Genomic DNA, 16,194 nt, shown 5'->3' with positions numbered 1-16,194 from the left:
GCTATCAGCACAGGGCCCGATGCGGGGGCTTGGACTCACAAACCATGAGATCATGACCAGAGCCAGAAGTCAGATGCTTAACCAACTGAGCCACCCAGGTGCCCCAAATGACATCTGATTCTAAGGGACCACCTGTACATACATATTTAGATTTGTGGAAACCCACCAGATAGGCCTATCAGAGGGTTCCTGCGTCCCACAGATTAGGGGTCTGGGAAAAGCAGAATGGTTTTGCAGAGGAAAGAGCTCTGAGGTCAGACTCAGGGACCAGGGTTCCCGTATAGATTTGGAACTTACAAGCTATCTAACTGATGTTTAGTTAACAAAAACTGGAGAGCCTACTAAGTACCAACTCCCAGAGCGGTGTTAGGACTTTGGAGATGAACCAGACAGATGTGGAATGTTCTGCCTCTCATCACTGGCTCCCTCATCTGTAAAGTATGGTTACAATGCCCATTCTCTCCTCCATACCCCGTGGTCCTGCAGAGATGGCAAAGCATTTGTCAACTGCAAGGTACAGAGAACATTAAACCAGAAAATTACAGATTCTCTTCCTTTTAAATACATAAAATAAATGCAACTTCAAGCATTTGCCAAGTTAATAAACCACAACAGGTTTTGCAGAGCCAAGGAAACCATTTCTAGAACCTGGAGCAGCATGACAAAACAGAAAGGGCCCATGTTTAGACACCAGGCACTCCCACTCTGCTTCTTAATATACCCCCCTGACATCCACGGGCCTATGCTCGTTTATAGAATGGGATACTAATACTTAATATCACATGAGGTCGCTGTGAAGTTAAACCAGATTTACATAAATAAAGCACCTGGCGCAGAATTAGCACTTAGTAAGTAATTGTGTCCCCTTGCCTTCCCTCCCAGACACCTAGAAATCTCAGATGAGAGAACATTATATTTTAAATAGTAGAGCTTACCTCAAAATTGTTAATATTGCTACTCAGCTCTATATCATAATCACCTCAACCAAAGAGGACAGGAAACTTCTGGTTGTTATGACCATGGGATCCAGATGTAGAATATGCCCAGTCATCAGGAAAATCTTACAGTCTTGGCACAGTTTGAGGACAGAGAGAGAGCAACAGCCAACAGCGGAGGGGAGACTCTACAGTCTGGAATGTGCCACAGACTTCCAACCACAGATGTTCTCTTTGCACTTCGCCTGTGGTATCCCCCGGTGGTGTAGGCCGTGGCCTCTGCTCTTCTCGGCAAGTCTCCTCTGGAAGCACATGACTCTCCCCAGGCATCTCCATGCCACATCCATGTGAATGTCTGTGGCACTGCTCATCACCTCCTACCCAGGCCAGCTGTACAATTTAGCCAAATCATTGTCTCATTTCTGAGAAAGGGTGATAGCAGGAGATGTTCTCCATGGTCTTTTCTACTTCTAAAACCCTCTGATTCTGTGACCCACCCTTAACCTCATTTATTCAACTCATCATTCATTCAAGAATCTTTATGGACCACCTCCTATTTCTTTGACTCTGTGACTCGTTCATAATTTCATTCATTTGTTCGTTTATTCAACCATATCTGACCACCTACACCAGGTACTGCTATGTACAAGAATGTACAAAAATGAATAAGGAATAGATCATGCCCTTAAAAGGCTCACAGTCGATACAGACATAGAGGAATAAGCGATCACAGGGTAGCACGGGAGGTGTCATGAGAGACCAATGGGAACCAGTGGAAGTTCCCTAGTTCTGCCCAGTAGGTGGAACAATGGAAGGGAGGAGGAAAGGCCTCCCTGAGAGCTGAGTGCTAATTGATATGTAGAAGGTTAATACGATGGGTTCAAGACATCCCAGAATTAAGGAGAAAGAATCTGCCAAAATAAGGAAATACAAGCATGGTGGTCTGCTGAATAGATAATTCAGTATGAATGAAACAAGGGAAATATAGCAGGGCAGGAGACAGGGGGCTCAGATGAAGAAGCACCTTCCATACTTTCCAAAGAAGAGCAAACGTTATCCAGTTAGGAGATGTCTGGGATGTCTAAAAGATCCTAAATAAATACATGAGTGTTTCAGAAAGCCTACTGTGGTAGCAGTGTAGACACTGGGCTACACAAAGGCCAGGGTAGGGGGAAGGGGATGTGGCACTGAGACACTGAGAAAAGAAAAAGAAAGAAAGAAAAAGATGTGAATCCTTCCGGAGGAAAAGCGGTGGCAGGGACTGGCCATGATGAATTCCAGAGACATATCTACAGGAGAGTCAAGAGACTTGGTGATCGGTTTGATGTGAGAGGAAAAGGAAGAACGTGGCATCTAGGATCATACTCAAGCTTCCATCTTGGGCAAGGGGGTCAATGGTTGGTGAGGACAGCAGCCCAGAAAGAGGACACACAAAGCCCAGAAACACTCCCAGTTCCCCATGAGCAAAAGCCTTGACCATCCCTTGTCTGCAGCAATGCACTGTCCACCGTAAGTCATGGTGGCCCGTGGCACTCATGGAGTTCTCCTTCCTAACGGGAAGCCACAGGGTAAGCATGAAGCATCTTCATACACCAACGATGTGACATACATCTGTGCGTGGAAGAAAAGTATTAACTGCGAAGTTTATTTAAAGTATTACTTTTACTTGAAAACAAACAGATATATCATAGAGGCAACTATATTATTTCATTCTTATTTGCAGATAGAGGAAGAGACTTCAAAGTTACCTCAAAGAAATCTCAGAGGCTGAGAACACTTGTGATAAAGGGTTCCCTGTCTTCAGTGCCCTCTGCCTTTTGGGTTCTTCAAGTGCAAATATTCATGGAGTGCTGCATTAAAACATTATCACATAAACCTGAAGAAACACAAACACCAAGACTTGCATTCCCATTTCTATGCAGACAGCTTAGATAGTGGTCTCAAAGTGTGGTCTGCAAACTCCTAGTGGTCTCTGAGACCCTTTCAAGGGTCCTCAAGATCAAAATTGTTTTCATAAGAATTCTTAGCATGTTATTGGCCCTTTTCACTCTATTGATATTTGCAACAATGATACAAAGCAATGATGGGTAAAATTCTGGCTCCTTACCTCCAATCAAGGCAGGGGCACCAAACCATACTAGGTAATCATTGTATTCTTCACTGCTACACGCAGTAAAACACAGACACACACACCAAAATAACGCTGTCCATTTCATTTAAGAATGTCTTTGATGAAGCAGCAGCAAAGATTCTTAATTTTATTAAAGGCTGACTCCTGAGTAAACATCTTTTAAATATGATATGTCATGAAATGTGTCCATGAAGCACTTCCGCCATTACTAAAGGGTGACGGCTATCTCCAGGAAAAGTACATCTGTGATGTCGCTGAGAGCTGCACCAGCCACTCTTTTCATGGAACATCACTTTTAACTAAAAGAGTAACTGACAAACTATGGTCATTCAAATTTGGGTATCCAGGGGCACCTGGATGGGCTCAGTCGGTTGGGCAGCCGACTTGGGCGCTGGTCATGATCTCATGGCTCCTGAGTTCAAGCCCTGTGTCAGGCTCCGCACTGAGAATGCAGACCTGCTTGGGATTCTCTCTCTCTCTCTCTCACTCTCTCTCTCTCTGCCCTTCCCCCACTTGGGCACACACGGACTCTCTCCTCTCTCTCAAAAAAAATAAATAAACTTAAAAAACAAAAAAATATTTTGGGTATCTGGCACACTATTTCTTGGAAATGAATAAAAAAAGGCTGATACTTTAAGGAAAAACTGACGGTATTTGTAGACAATGACAAATTCAAGCTTGCAAGCAAGAATTAAAATTTTGGAAAATCCATATTCTACACTATGAACTTGACAGTCCTCAAGACAAAGCGATATGTGCATGCATGTTCACAGCAGCAGGGTCCATAATAGCAAAAAGGAGAAACAAACCATACATCCCTTATGGTATGGTTCTGCACTATAATACTAGAAAGTAGTGAAAATGCCACAACTACAGGCATCGAAGTGGATAAATGTCACAAAGATAACGACTGAGTGAAAAACCAAGGTGCAGAGTGCATGCAAAACCAAATACAGTAGAGCTAGGGGTAGGATAAGCAGAAAATTCAGGATAATGGGGACAGGCAGCAGGAGAAGAGCATGTGAGAAGTCTGATAGTGTTGAAATGTGTTAGATCGGGCGGTAGGTTTACAGGTGTTCATTTTACCATTATGCGTCCTTATCTGTGTATAAATGTTAGATGTGTTATTTTTTGTAAATAGCATATGCTTTACACCCTTGAAAGGGAAGCACTGCATTAGAGCTTTCTTTGCCGAAGAAAACCAGAGAGGTGAGGAAGGGCGGGAGGCCCGGGGTGAGCCCTGGCTGAGGGCCTGCTGCACTGAGCCCAGAGAAGCCCAGCACCGGCAGGCTCTTCCAGAGACAAAACGGTTATCTATGCCATCCATGGATTCTTGGTTTTTCAACTGCCCTCCCTACTTAAAAAGGCCATTTTTCCTCCTTCAGACCACCATCCTCCATCTCACTTATCATCACAGTGAAAGAAATGACTACATTTCACAGTTGATTTTGTATTGTATCCAAACGACAACACTTAGTAATCCTAATCTCTTATCATCTGGACTAGCTCCTACTATATTTTTCCTGCCTCCTATCCTTATATCACCAATATAACCCTTCTGATTCAACTTCTTAGTGTCTCCCACATACTTTTGGCTTATTTCACCCTCTTTTGGCTACTGTCAGTTCTTCTGCTTCGAATGTTCTCTCCTCTCTTCTCAAGATCTAAATCCATCTCTTCCTTCAGGATGTTTTAAGTAATCACACTCCTCTCCAGGAACCTTTTACCCGTCACTCCCACTGGGTTTCCTCGAACATTTACACTTCTAATTCATATTATATTGTCTTGCACTTGTTAGCATATTGATTTGTGCTTATCCTCTGTGCTTGCTGTGTGTCAACATTTCACAGAACTGTCCGCAGGGGCTGCAATCTGTACAAGTTCTACAAGTCAGGTAAATACTCAAAACTTTTTCTTAATGAGGGAGCGAGCACCCAGGAGGGATGGCAATGCTCAGCAGACGCTGTCCTCACTGCTCTAACGGGACACCACGTGTGCTGACACATAGCCTTCCGTATTCCTAAAAGACTCGCCAGCCAGCACACCAGGAGAACGTTCCCTCTGTTGTAGGAACAGATCTCCCACCTCAGGACAGAAACCAAGCAAAGCAGCGTTTGCTTCATAGGATTCTTTTTCATAATATTAAATGATTTCAGAGTTCAACATGTCTCCTCCCATCCCACTCCTCTTTACTGAAGTCGCTTGAAAACCACCCCCGCCAGGCGGTTGAACCAGCTTCTTTGTAAACACAAGATCTTCCGTTTCATTTTTGCACAGCTGTATTGATTCAACAGGCCCTTATCTTAAAAAATCAGTGACCATCCCTATAACTTCTTTCCTATTGGTCTTAGTCTCTGTTGTTGGCCCAGCATTTCATAAATCTATGAAAATACCCTTCGGGACCAATTTTAATTATTTGTTTCATCTCTTTCTCCGCCCACTTGGCTCTGAGATCCTTGCAAGTGGGGACCATGCTCTATTCAACTCCACTGACCTCTACTCCCTGGCAGAGAAGCACTCAGTTATTGCTGCTTGAATGAAGGAAGGAAGGAAGGAATCGATCAATCAATTAAGCAAGTATCAGCAGACCCAAACTGAGAATTTAGGATAAATGACAATTCAGAGTAACTTTACTCCCATTATCCCTTGACAGAACTTTATATATTTGAATGTAGTTACCAGGCATGATGGTTATCTAACCTCACTCTTGGCTTCAAACGGAGCCCTCCCAACTGTCTCAATAACTAATTCCTCATATGATGATTTCAAGAGCCTAGACTCCAGTTGCCTTGAGTAGTTTATCAATTTTCCCCTTTAAATCGGGCACTCAATCTGGCATTCAATTTACAGATGTGATCTAATCAGTTTACAAGCCCAATGTTGCCACCCTTGTTCTGAATTCGGTACTTGAATTAACTCAGCCAACTCCGCTGAAATGCATCCATTTTTCGAATGAAGGCTGAATTTTAAGTGTTCCTTATTATCTTGTTGCTTGTTATCTATTAATAGTGGCTATCCCTGGGGGTGAAAGTTGGGAAAGGGGACTTTCATGCTTTACTTTCAATATTTCTAGTTTTAATTATTTACACTATTCCAGCACTATGTTTGCCATTAAAAGCCAATATAGACTTTAAAAAATAAATTAATAAGCAGAATTCATATCTGTGATTTCTATGGTTCCAGTCTGATGAAGTACACTTAAATCACATTTCAAATACTTGTACAGTACGTCTTTATTTTCTTTTGTATATATTTCCTCACTTCTCTGCAAGTATTCAAGTAGCCATTGACGCATAGCAGTTCTCTCTAAATATGATGTAGTGGTCCAGCCAACCCAAACCCTACTTCTAGATCGTGAAATTTCTCTCTTATCAGTGTCAGAAAACAGCTCACTATAATTTGATTCCCCTCTTGCTCTAGTTCAGATTAAAATCCAGTAAATTATTATTTGAGGTTTGCTTTCCCCTAGAAGGGAGAAATCATGCAACACATTTCAGGAATATTTCCTGAAGCAGAGGGTGTCCCACACTTTGTTTCCTTCCAAATACAGCTGTGTTTCATGCTCTAGAGAGGACTGTTGGGTTAACAAGTAAGGCCAAATAAGCACAGATTAGAAGACAACTATAATTCTAGGCCATTACACGAAAGCAGTGTTCTCCATATGGAGCACGTAATTCAGACCCCAGAAAGCGTCACTGCATATGACGCTCATTCTCTTACCCTCAGCTCAGTCTAAATCTTTGGGGAAAGAAGTATTATTGGTGGCACAAGTTCTCATGAATCAGAGTAAGGTGCTCCGTCAGCACCTGCAGAGGAAGGTCTCTGAAAGGAAGTGCAGGTGGCAAAGGCACGTCCTTCACGTATGGAGCCCCATGAAGGTCTTGAATCCCCTCAGAGATGCAATGGGCCTCAGAAGACCAGTAGACAGCCCAGCCCTTGAGAGTGTGGACACAGGTGGCCTCAAGTTTCTCCCTTCCCATGGCTCTGTTTCTACTTCTGTCCAACCGGTGGGAGGAGTCTTTCCTGTCTGCTCGTAGGCAGATGATATCAGTGAAAATGCTTTGTGAACAATAAAATATAACATAAATAGAAAGCGTGGGTAAACTACTATTATCCATTTTACAAGATGGTGCTAGGTAGGCACAGAGAGGTTCAATACCTTGCCCAAAGTTTCAAAGCGAGTCAGAAACCCTGGTGACTGCAGTGGGAGAGTGGACAGAGAAGACTGGGGTCCTTGTCCACTGCCTAGTACAGGTCCCTCCCTGAGCCTCTGGCTTCAACCTGGAAGAGTGGAGTCAATTACTCAGGTCCACGAGCTATTTCTAGGGATTTAAAAGTCAAAGAAATTATTGTCAATATGCTACCCAAGCTCAACATGACATGTCTTTATTTTTGGCTGAAGTGGCATCAGCTCAGAGTGGGACTTCTGGTAAGTTCTAGACACCGGCTATCCATTCAAATCACTCAGAGAGCTTTTTAAGAATGTCCATGCCCAGGCTCCATTCTGAGCCATCAAATTTAAATTGCTGGGGGTGTCTGCATTTTTTAAAATCTCCCAGGCGATTCTAACACGCAGCCAGTGTTGAGAACCACTGTGCTGGCTAATGGTGATCAGACACTTAGAAGCGGCGATAGTCATCTTCGACTGATCACACAGCACAGTGAGAGCAATCTTACCGAGATCCTTGGTTGAAATGAATTTACACCTCGCTTCTATTAATGTGGTCAGCGTGTATCACACATACACTATGTGCCAGACACGAATCTAAATTATCAACTTGTGTGAACTCAGTTCCGATAGCACATACAATGTTCCCCCATTTTACAGATGTGAAAACAAGCAGGACTGCAGGAACTTGCCAAGGTCACGGCTAAAACGTGGTGCAGCCAAGACGGATCTCACGCAGCCGGTAGCAGGATCTTAATCCCCACCCTATACTGCCTCTTACTACTGCCACAGAAGATGGGTTACCATACTTGAGCCTCAATGATGAATTAAAAGATCACGAATGTTGGAGAATGCAGGACGGTTTCTAATCCAAAGGCCTGCAGGGGCCGGGAGGGAATATGCATGCGGAGGTGGGCAGGTGTACATGCAGACGGGGACATGGCAGCAGAGTGGTAGGAACGGTGGCAGACTGTCGAGCACATGCCCGGGGAAGGGAGACAGCCGCCACCGACTGCAGCAGATTGCTGCCATGTGGGGAGGTGGGCCCCGTGCTGCTGGCTCTTCCAAGTTTTCAAAAGAAGCTAAAAATTTGGATTTTTATGTGAAACCACCCATTTCCAAATGCTGTCTCAAGTTTTTAAACATACTGTGTGGGGCAAAACACATCAGTAGGCCACTAGCTTATAACCTCTGATATGATCTATCTCACACACACAACACAACACACACACACACACACACACACACACACACACACCCCTGAATTCTTCATTTAAAATTAATGTGTTTTCTTGGACTGGTTCTCTGCAATTAGAAATAGCAGACCCTGCCTTTTCTTCTTTAATGTAAAATTTAAACTATTACCTAAATAACACATGGAAAAACCAATATAAATTTCCCCTGGGTAATTTTAATCAGTGGACTGACTGTTGAATAAATGAATAAATAAACATTTATTAAATACCTATTCTTCCATTTGAATCTCACTATAAGTCGGTGAGCATGGATTTATTGTCCTTACTTTACAGTAAAACCTAGTCATAATTCATATGATGATTACACAGTTTAGATGTAATTCAGGTCAAATCACATACACAGAACATGTTCCTACAGTAAAAGTCTAGTGTAATATTGCTCACCTATGAAACAGTATTAGTCAAGCCCTATTTTAACAGCCTTATAAATGAATTTTACCATATCATATTATTACTCATCACTCTAATGAGAGATACAGAAAAAAATTTTTAAACACAGAAGTCACCAAAAACCCCTGGGTCAGAAATGCCTGTAGTCACAATTTAAGCAAATGGGCACATATTTCATATACATAATTAGAGCAAATGTTTCTCGAGCTCTCTCTATGCTACAGGCACTAACTAGGCATGGATCTATATGTGCATATATTACTGATAGTTATCAATACCGATACTGATATTTATGAATCAAACCTTACAAGACCACTATGATAGAGGAACACTCATCACTACTGAGAGATGAAGAAACCAAGACAGGGAAGTTAAGTAATTTCCCTGAGGTCACACAGCAAGTCAGTGCCAGAGCTGGGTTCGGAGAGGCCTGGTGCCAGGGTCCGTACACTTAACCACTATGAACTTAAAGCATGTGTGTTCTGTTTTCACTTAAGTCGTACCATCTACAGCAGACATACTGAAGAGAGGACAAAGTCGCATGATATTTTCTCCCTGTCATTACAAACAGCAACAAAAACTTTTTAAAATATCCTGCCAAACAACTTAAGACACTAGCACTATATAACTTTAGAAAAACCCATCACCCTCCACAAGTACAGCAGCTTGTCTCCGAAGCTCAGAGAAGCAGCGCGCTGCTGATCAAACTGTAAAAGATCATTTTGCCCTGGTCTTCTCTGGTCCCCTTCAAGGGCCAGCTTCTTCAGAGCATTCAAAACAGCCCACCCTGAGATCCTCCGGTCCTCACGCCTTGCCTTTTTTTCTCCACACCACATTCCTAATGGGGTCTAACCACTTGTCTGACCCGTGCTGGAATTACAAGAAAGATAGAGACAGAAAGAGAGCAAGAGAGAGAGAGATTATTTTAGGGTTTGCTTTTTCAGGCTCAAGCTTCAGAGAAGGTCCATGCGTTTCTTCGTTGCTGATGGACAGAACCCGGCTGAATTTGGACTTTCTCAAAACAGAAGCAATGAATACCTAAGCCTTAGTCACTTAAGAACTCTAGAGACAGAACTTTGGTGGTGGAGGTTGTTTTTTAATAAGAAGGGAATGGACGGCTGGAAACAATATCCTTTTTAGGCACACAGAATCTGCTGCATTTAATATAACCCTGGGTCAGTCTGTGAAAAGCAGAGTTGCTAAAGGGCACATGCTGATCTCAGACCGTGGGCGTGTATCACTGTACATTTTATAAAATTAGCTACAGTGCAGCCTCTTTGTGTGTGTGTGTGTGTATACATGGCAATGAAACTGACTTTTAGAAAATAAACAGGAATATGCACCCATGCAGCTAAACAGGAGAATCAAGCCAAAGTCTGATTTTAATTTATGGAACTACCTTGTAACTACAGTAATTCTATCCCAAAGGTGGGTCCTTGGGGAATGAGGAGAGTCATCTGAGAGGCCCCTGCTTCAGCACCTAGTCATACACTATTCTCTGGTATCATAAAAACGTAATTTACAGACAGAGGACAGAAATACAGAACTTGCCCCGGAGCAGAAGAGAGAAAGCAGCTAGTAACTTCAGCCCATCGAGTATTCCTGGCTATTTCTAAGGGCTGTACTTTGCACATTAGTTTCTTATAAAATATGACAGAAGACACTTCAGCTACCATGAACCATAAAGTATTTCGTACACTTGGCCCTCGATGGTATGAATTACTGAGCTACACCTAACAAAGTAAGGAACAGAAAAGAATACATCAGAAACAGGACACAGCATCTTCATTTACAATCTCTATCTATAAAACGCGATTCTAGAGTACCTCAATTAAGCCAAAACACAGTAGTAAGAAAAAGCTGATAGAAAAAAAACCACGTGCACGTCTTACCAGCACTAGGCCTGGTCTGGACTGCTCTCTGCTAAGAGAAAACTCAGTATCTGTTCCTTCACCACAAAGCCCATGGTCTAGTAAACCCTTGTGCTAGAAAGCCTTTAACGCCCCCAAACGTCCTATTTTGTAGGTCATACCATCATTATCTTGTTCTGCGATCAGTCTGATTAAATTATAGAAAATTACTAATACATCACTCAGAATGCAGAGATCAGCTCCAGCCTGTTGGGTTTGTTTTTCTGTCCTCCTGTCCTAATGCTCCAGCAGATACTTAAAAAAAAAAAAAAAAAAGAATGGAAGAGAGAACAGGCAACTTCCCACAAGGAAGGGGAAAGGCTACAGTAACCCACTCCCGGGAATATGCCTTCACAGATGGCACCGCTGACCAGTCACAGAAGCCAAGGGAGACTTTGACACAGTGGCCGGTGGGCTCTCCCACCACTCCTTCACACCTTTTCATCTTTGAGTCCAAGGACACCACTCTGCACACAAGTGACCGGCGTTAGTGATACCGGGTGAGTTTTTCTCTTTTGTCAAACCGATTCCTGCTGACCCAGTCTGAACCCAAACTACTGGGATCACTAAATAAACTGGTTTACCAACCCAGCCGGGCAGCACATGATTCAAACTCAGTCTTCCCTACAAGAACATCTTGACATTAATAGGACTCCTTGTATTTAAGCCACCTTTCGACCCCAAGAGATGCCTGTCTGGTTGCTCCACCAACACAACACTGTCCCTTGGGTGTTTCCGCAGCCTTTGTCCATCTAATTTTATAAGCCTCGCAAGACAGAGATTTTCCACACCTCCTTTGGACCTCTCCTAATAGAGGCCATTCAAAGGCTCTAAAAACTCAACTGCGCAGTCAGCTCTGACAGTGGCCGATGGCTGTCCAATTTATACTGCTCTAGCACGATTTATTAACACTTTGTGCCGGAGACTTGTCGACTCACCCCAGCTGTGGCATCTCCAGGGCAAGATGGCAGCACATAGACAAATTAAAAATCAATTTTTTATTAGAAACTATTTTGAAGCATTAGAAGGAATGTGATTTTGAACTGTCTTCCTTATTTTAACAGGAAAGTTCAGCGTACCCTACTTACTATATTAGGAATACACGGATTTCCTTTAGGAGAACAGATGCACATTACTGCCCAGTATCAACCTAGCCTGCTACATGGTACTTCAGAATCATTAGCTCTGTTTGACAGGAGCAGTGAAATATTTTATTGCTTTAGACTCAAAATTTTCCCCTGTGGTTCCTGTCATAATCAGGAGGAAGTGCCCTGTCCCTGAAAAAAATGATGAGACTAACTAGGGGAAAGAGTTAATCCTCTACCCTTTTTCTTCCAACGGACATAAGACGACATGGAAAAATATAAATCTAAGGGCTTCTTTTGCTTTGCTGTCATTTTGCTTCCCACATTTACTAGAAAGCAAGAGACGATTTTTAAAGTTTTGTTAATGAAGAACACAATAATGTGTTCTGGTCTTGGCCCACAACTGAGTAAACAATGAAAATACTAGAATAACAAAACAACTGTTCTATTAACTTTTCCTTTGTGCACTCCCCTGGGAATAAGCATCAGGCAGATTTCCAATGATAAATATAATAGGACCTGAACTCATACATGTTCATGGGTAAGTTGAAGCTAATGAGGAAATCTTAAAAGTGCTGATGGCGCCAATGGTAAAAGGATTTACAGATATAACAAACACAGGAGAAAGCCCTTCCTGCCCCTTTCGCTCCTCAGTTAGTGATCCCAAATGTAGCGATGTTTAGAAAGTGCTGAGCCCCAAGCCTGGCAAACAGTCCCAGTATCACTTTCCCCCTCTTCCTCTTTCTTAGACTGACAAACATTTTTAAGCTACGCGGTCTGGGATTCTGCTACAGATAAGCACACGGTAGAGTTCAGAGAATCTCTAGGACATTTTTTTTAACATGGTACTGGACCCTGCTGGTGGAAAGAACTTTTATAAAAGAGCCATCAAGCGCAGCAGAATCATATTTAAGCCCAAATGATAATATTGCTCTAGGCCAAGAAATAAAGGCTTTATTTTGAGTAATAATTTTTAAAGCCACTTCTCACAAATAGTTTAGGTTTAACACCCTTTGTTGGAGGTCACCTCCAAAAGCTAGGGCAGAACTTCTTTTTGATTTGTGGCCAGCAGAATCACCACTCAACTCTATAGGGCAGGTTATTTTTTTTTTCTGCATATGTATGAGGCCCATATAACAGAAACAAACACACACACACTCTTAGTTCAGAGGCTCAGGAGGAAATGACTAGCTAGCATTTTAAATCAGAAATCTAACGCTTAGGTTAGTAGTGTCAGGTTAATGGCTCACCCATCCCCAAAGCTAATTCAGTTCTGAACAGTCCCATGGGTGTCTAGTAGAACAGAAGGAGCTAGGAAACCTTAGCAGGCCGGAGCCCAGCCTGGGGAATTGCTGGAACTCCGTGCCAGAGGCTGAGACGCACCCCAGACTTGGTATCAGATAATACCAAGTGCTAGTCTGGATTTCCAGGACTAATCTACTCGAGGGTGGAACTTCCAGGTTCCCCGGTGTCTGTGCTGTGGAGTGGGAGACCTGGCCAATCCACACCATGTCTCGCTAGTATTATATTTAATAACAGAAAAGTAAGTTCTGCACATAATGTCTATTGGTAGCACTGGTTTATGAGTGGGTGCAGAGGCAAGGGGGCGGGCCTAAGGGAAAATAGAAAGCACTAGAGAAGTTTCTATGAATTCAGTTTTCACCAATTTCTTTTTTGTATCTTAATTTGTATTCTTCTTCTAATTTTAAACTTGTGTTTACAGGTTCTCTAGATTCTTAAAGCTATATTATTGTGGCTATTAGCCACTTGTGTGTTTACTCAGAAGGGTTATTGGTTTCTAAAGCAAGCTTCCCCATCTCATTCCTGTGGTAACTACCTTCCCCCCCTAAATTATACACATCTCTCCTTTCTTTTAGGGTCAAGGTTAAAATCTGCCACTTCATAAGTTCTTAAAACCCTGAGATGACTTCTATCAGTCCCAGAGTTAGTATATTTTAACTTTGTACAAGAAGTTTCTCCAGGTTAAGACAAAATCCCACCTCCATATAAATAAACAAATAAAGAATTTAGCATTACAGTGGAGTCTTAAGACTACCATTATATTCTACATTAAATACAAATTAACACTAATTTTACCAAAGTCAATATTTATTATATCTCCCCAGCACTGCAAGTTTCTTTAAGACTCACTCAGCACTTAGGAAGCCTTGGGCTACTGTGTCTGAATTGCAAAATACACATTTGCCCAGAAGTTGTTGTTAGTCCAAATGCAAACTGCTTACAAAACACGTGTAAACCATGCTTAGAACAGGCAGCACATACCCACAAAAATCCATTCAATGCAAAGGTAAGTGGAAAAGCTTTGCAAATTAGGCTTCCCTTTAAAAACTACAAGGACATTTACAGTGTTTCCAAAAGGTAATTGCTTCTTACTTCAGTAAAAGTGGCTTTATCTGACTGGAAAGAGTTGACTTTTTTTTAAGTGAGTGGATAACAGCATTCAATTAGAGAACAGGGTGGGAGAGTCCACTCTTAAAATATAACTTAATCACCAGGCACCAACAAGCAGGAGAGGCCCACCAACCATACGAGCTAAAATGGAGCCTGAATTTCCTCTCAGACGGAGAGGGTAGTTGCACGAGGTCAGGGTCAAGGTCACCAGCAGGGCAGGCTGCAGCTGCCCGAATGCGCTACACACAACGGGAGAAAAGGCGTTCCATCTCCGTCAGAGCCGAAAACAGATAAATCCCTTCTCCTCTCCTACCCTCCCTCTAACCCCGCCAACATTTTTTTTTAAACCAGGGGGGAGAAAGAAGAAAGGAAAATGACCAAATAACCTCACCGCCCTGGTTTTCGCACACAAGCTCATCAGCTCTCAAAGTTGCCATCTAAGGGCAAGTTCGCAAAGAACACTGAAGCCCATTTTGTCCGAGCAGGGCAAGCCTCCCCCCCCCCCCCCCCCCCAGGATTCCTGCCTCCTCTCCCTCCCCCGCCACACGCCCCCGAAAAGAGCTGAGAACTGGCCGACCGGCCATGTGCACGCACGCACTCTTCCACCAACTGCTGCGAGTTTTCTGTGAATCGCAGCGCGGAGCCTTCCAACTCGCCCTCCCCGACTCCGCCGCCTTCTCTTTCCTCGCACAAAATTTCCCTACACACGCAGCCGCCTGCGAGTGATTTTATGTGCATATATATTACATATGTGATATTATCCTCAGAACCTCTAGCGGGCAGGCGAAGAAAGGACTGCACAGGGGCATTTTTTTTTTTTTTAAGGAAGGGGAAAAAAGCACAACCCAAGCCCTATGCGTCGACTCCTGCGTACCGGGAAGAGGAAAGAAAGAGGAATGTTTGCGGAGCGGGCTGCCTGCAAGTGCCCTTGCTCGCCACTTCGGCCGCGGCCCGGGTGGCACGGAGCCGCGGGGGCGCTCGGCCCTAGCAGCCCGCGCCCCCTGCCCGTCCCCCGGGCAGGCACCGCCGCGGAGATTTCGCGAGGGGGAGATCGATCGAGCTGCCTGTCTGCAGCGGAAACGCACAAGCTCACACACAACCCGAGCCCGAGACACCATAACCTTAACCCTTCCCCCACCCTCCGTGAACTTCAGGTGACCGACCACGTCGGCCTGACACCCAGGCGGGCGGGCGCTCCGGCTCCGCTCCCGCCCCCAGCCCGGGTTTTGCAGGATCGGGCTCCAAGCAGCGCCAAACCGCCGGGAGAGGGGAGCAGTGCGGGGGGAGAGAGAAGAAATTGACCCTCGGCCTCCCCCGACCCCTCCCTCCCGCGTCTCCGTCGTCCCCTCCTCCCTGTCACCCCGCCCCACGCCTTCTCCCCGGCCCCCTCCTCCCTGCATTCAAGGAGCCGGGCGGCCCCGGGGGATATTTTTAGTTGCTTCTTTCTCCTTCACTTTTAGCTTTAGCAGCATCTCGGAACACTCAAAGCGGAGAAAGATTGGGGTGGGGGGGCGGGAGCTGGAGAGGGAGTGGGGGAAAAGTTAAGAGTCTAGCAAAGAAAAGCCGGAGGGAGGGCGGAGAGGCACCGGGGGCGCGGGTGGAGGAGGGGAAGGGGACCGGGCCGTGCCGGCGGGTGTGTGTCTCCAGTTGGTGTGTGTGGCTGCAGCCGGGGAGGGTTGTGATGCACTTTAGTCCTGGACTCTGCTCAGGCTCGCCCGGGAGGGGGGTCTGAGAGCCCGAGTCTCGCCTGGCTCCGTCTGCTCCGACTGACCCCGCATTTTATTGCGGCCAGGAGCCCTGCTCCTCCCTCCCCTCGGCTCTGCAGGGACCTCGCGCGCCGCGAGCCGCCCTGCCTCCTGCCTCCGCCTCGGCGCAGCTCCCGCACCCCACATCCGCCCGCCGCTGCC

At 44.6% G+C, this 16,194-nt stretch overlaps 1 protein-coding gene across 7 annotated transcripts in view; it reads right to left on the bottom strand.

The window, feature by feature from the left end:
- Positions 1-16,194, bottom strand: part of ZNF827 (zinc finger protein 827) — a 170,268-nt gene that overhangs the window by 153,085 nt on the left and 989 nt on the right. The window lies entirely within an intron of this gene.

This window comes from Suricata suricatta, chromosome 1 (genome assembly GCF_006229205.1).
Source record: "Suricata suricatta isolate VVHF042 chromosome 1, meerkat_22Aug2017_6uvM2_HiC, whole genome shotgun sequence".
NCBI classification, from domain to species: domain Eukaryota; kingdom Metazoa; phylum Chordata; class Mammalia; order Carnivora; family Herpestidae; genus Suricata; species Suricata suricatta.
The sequence above is the reverse complement of the archived record's forward strand: the minus strand, read 5'-3'. Positions and strand labels throughout refer to the sequence as shown.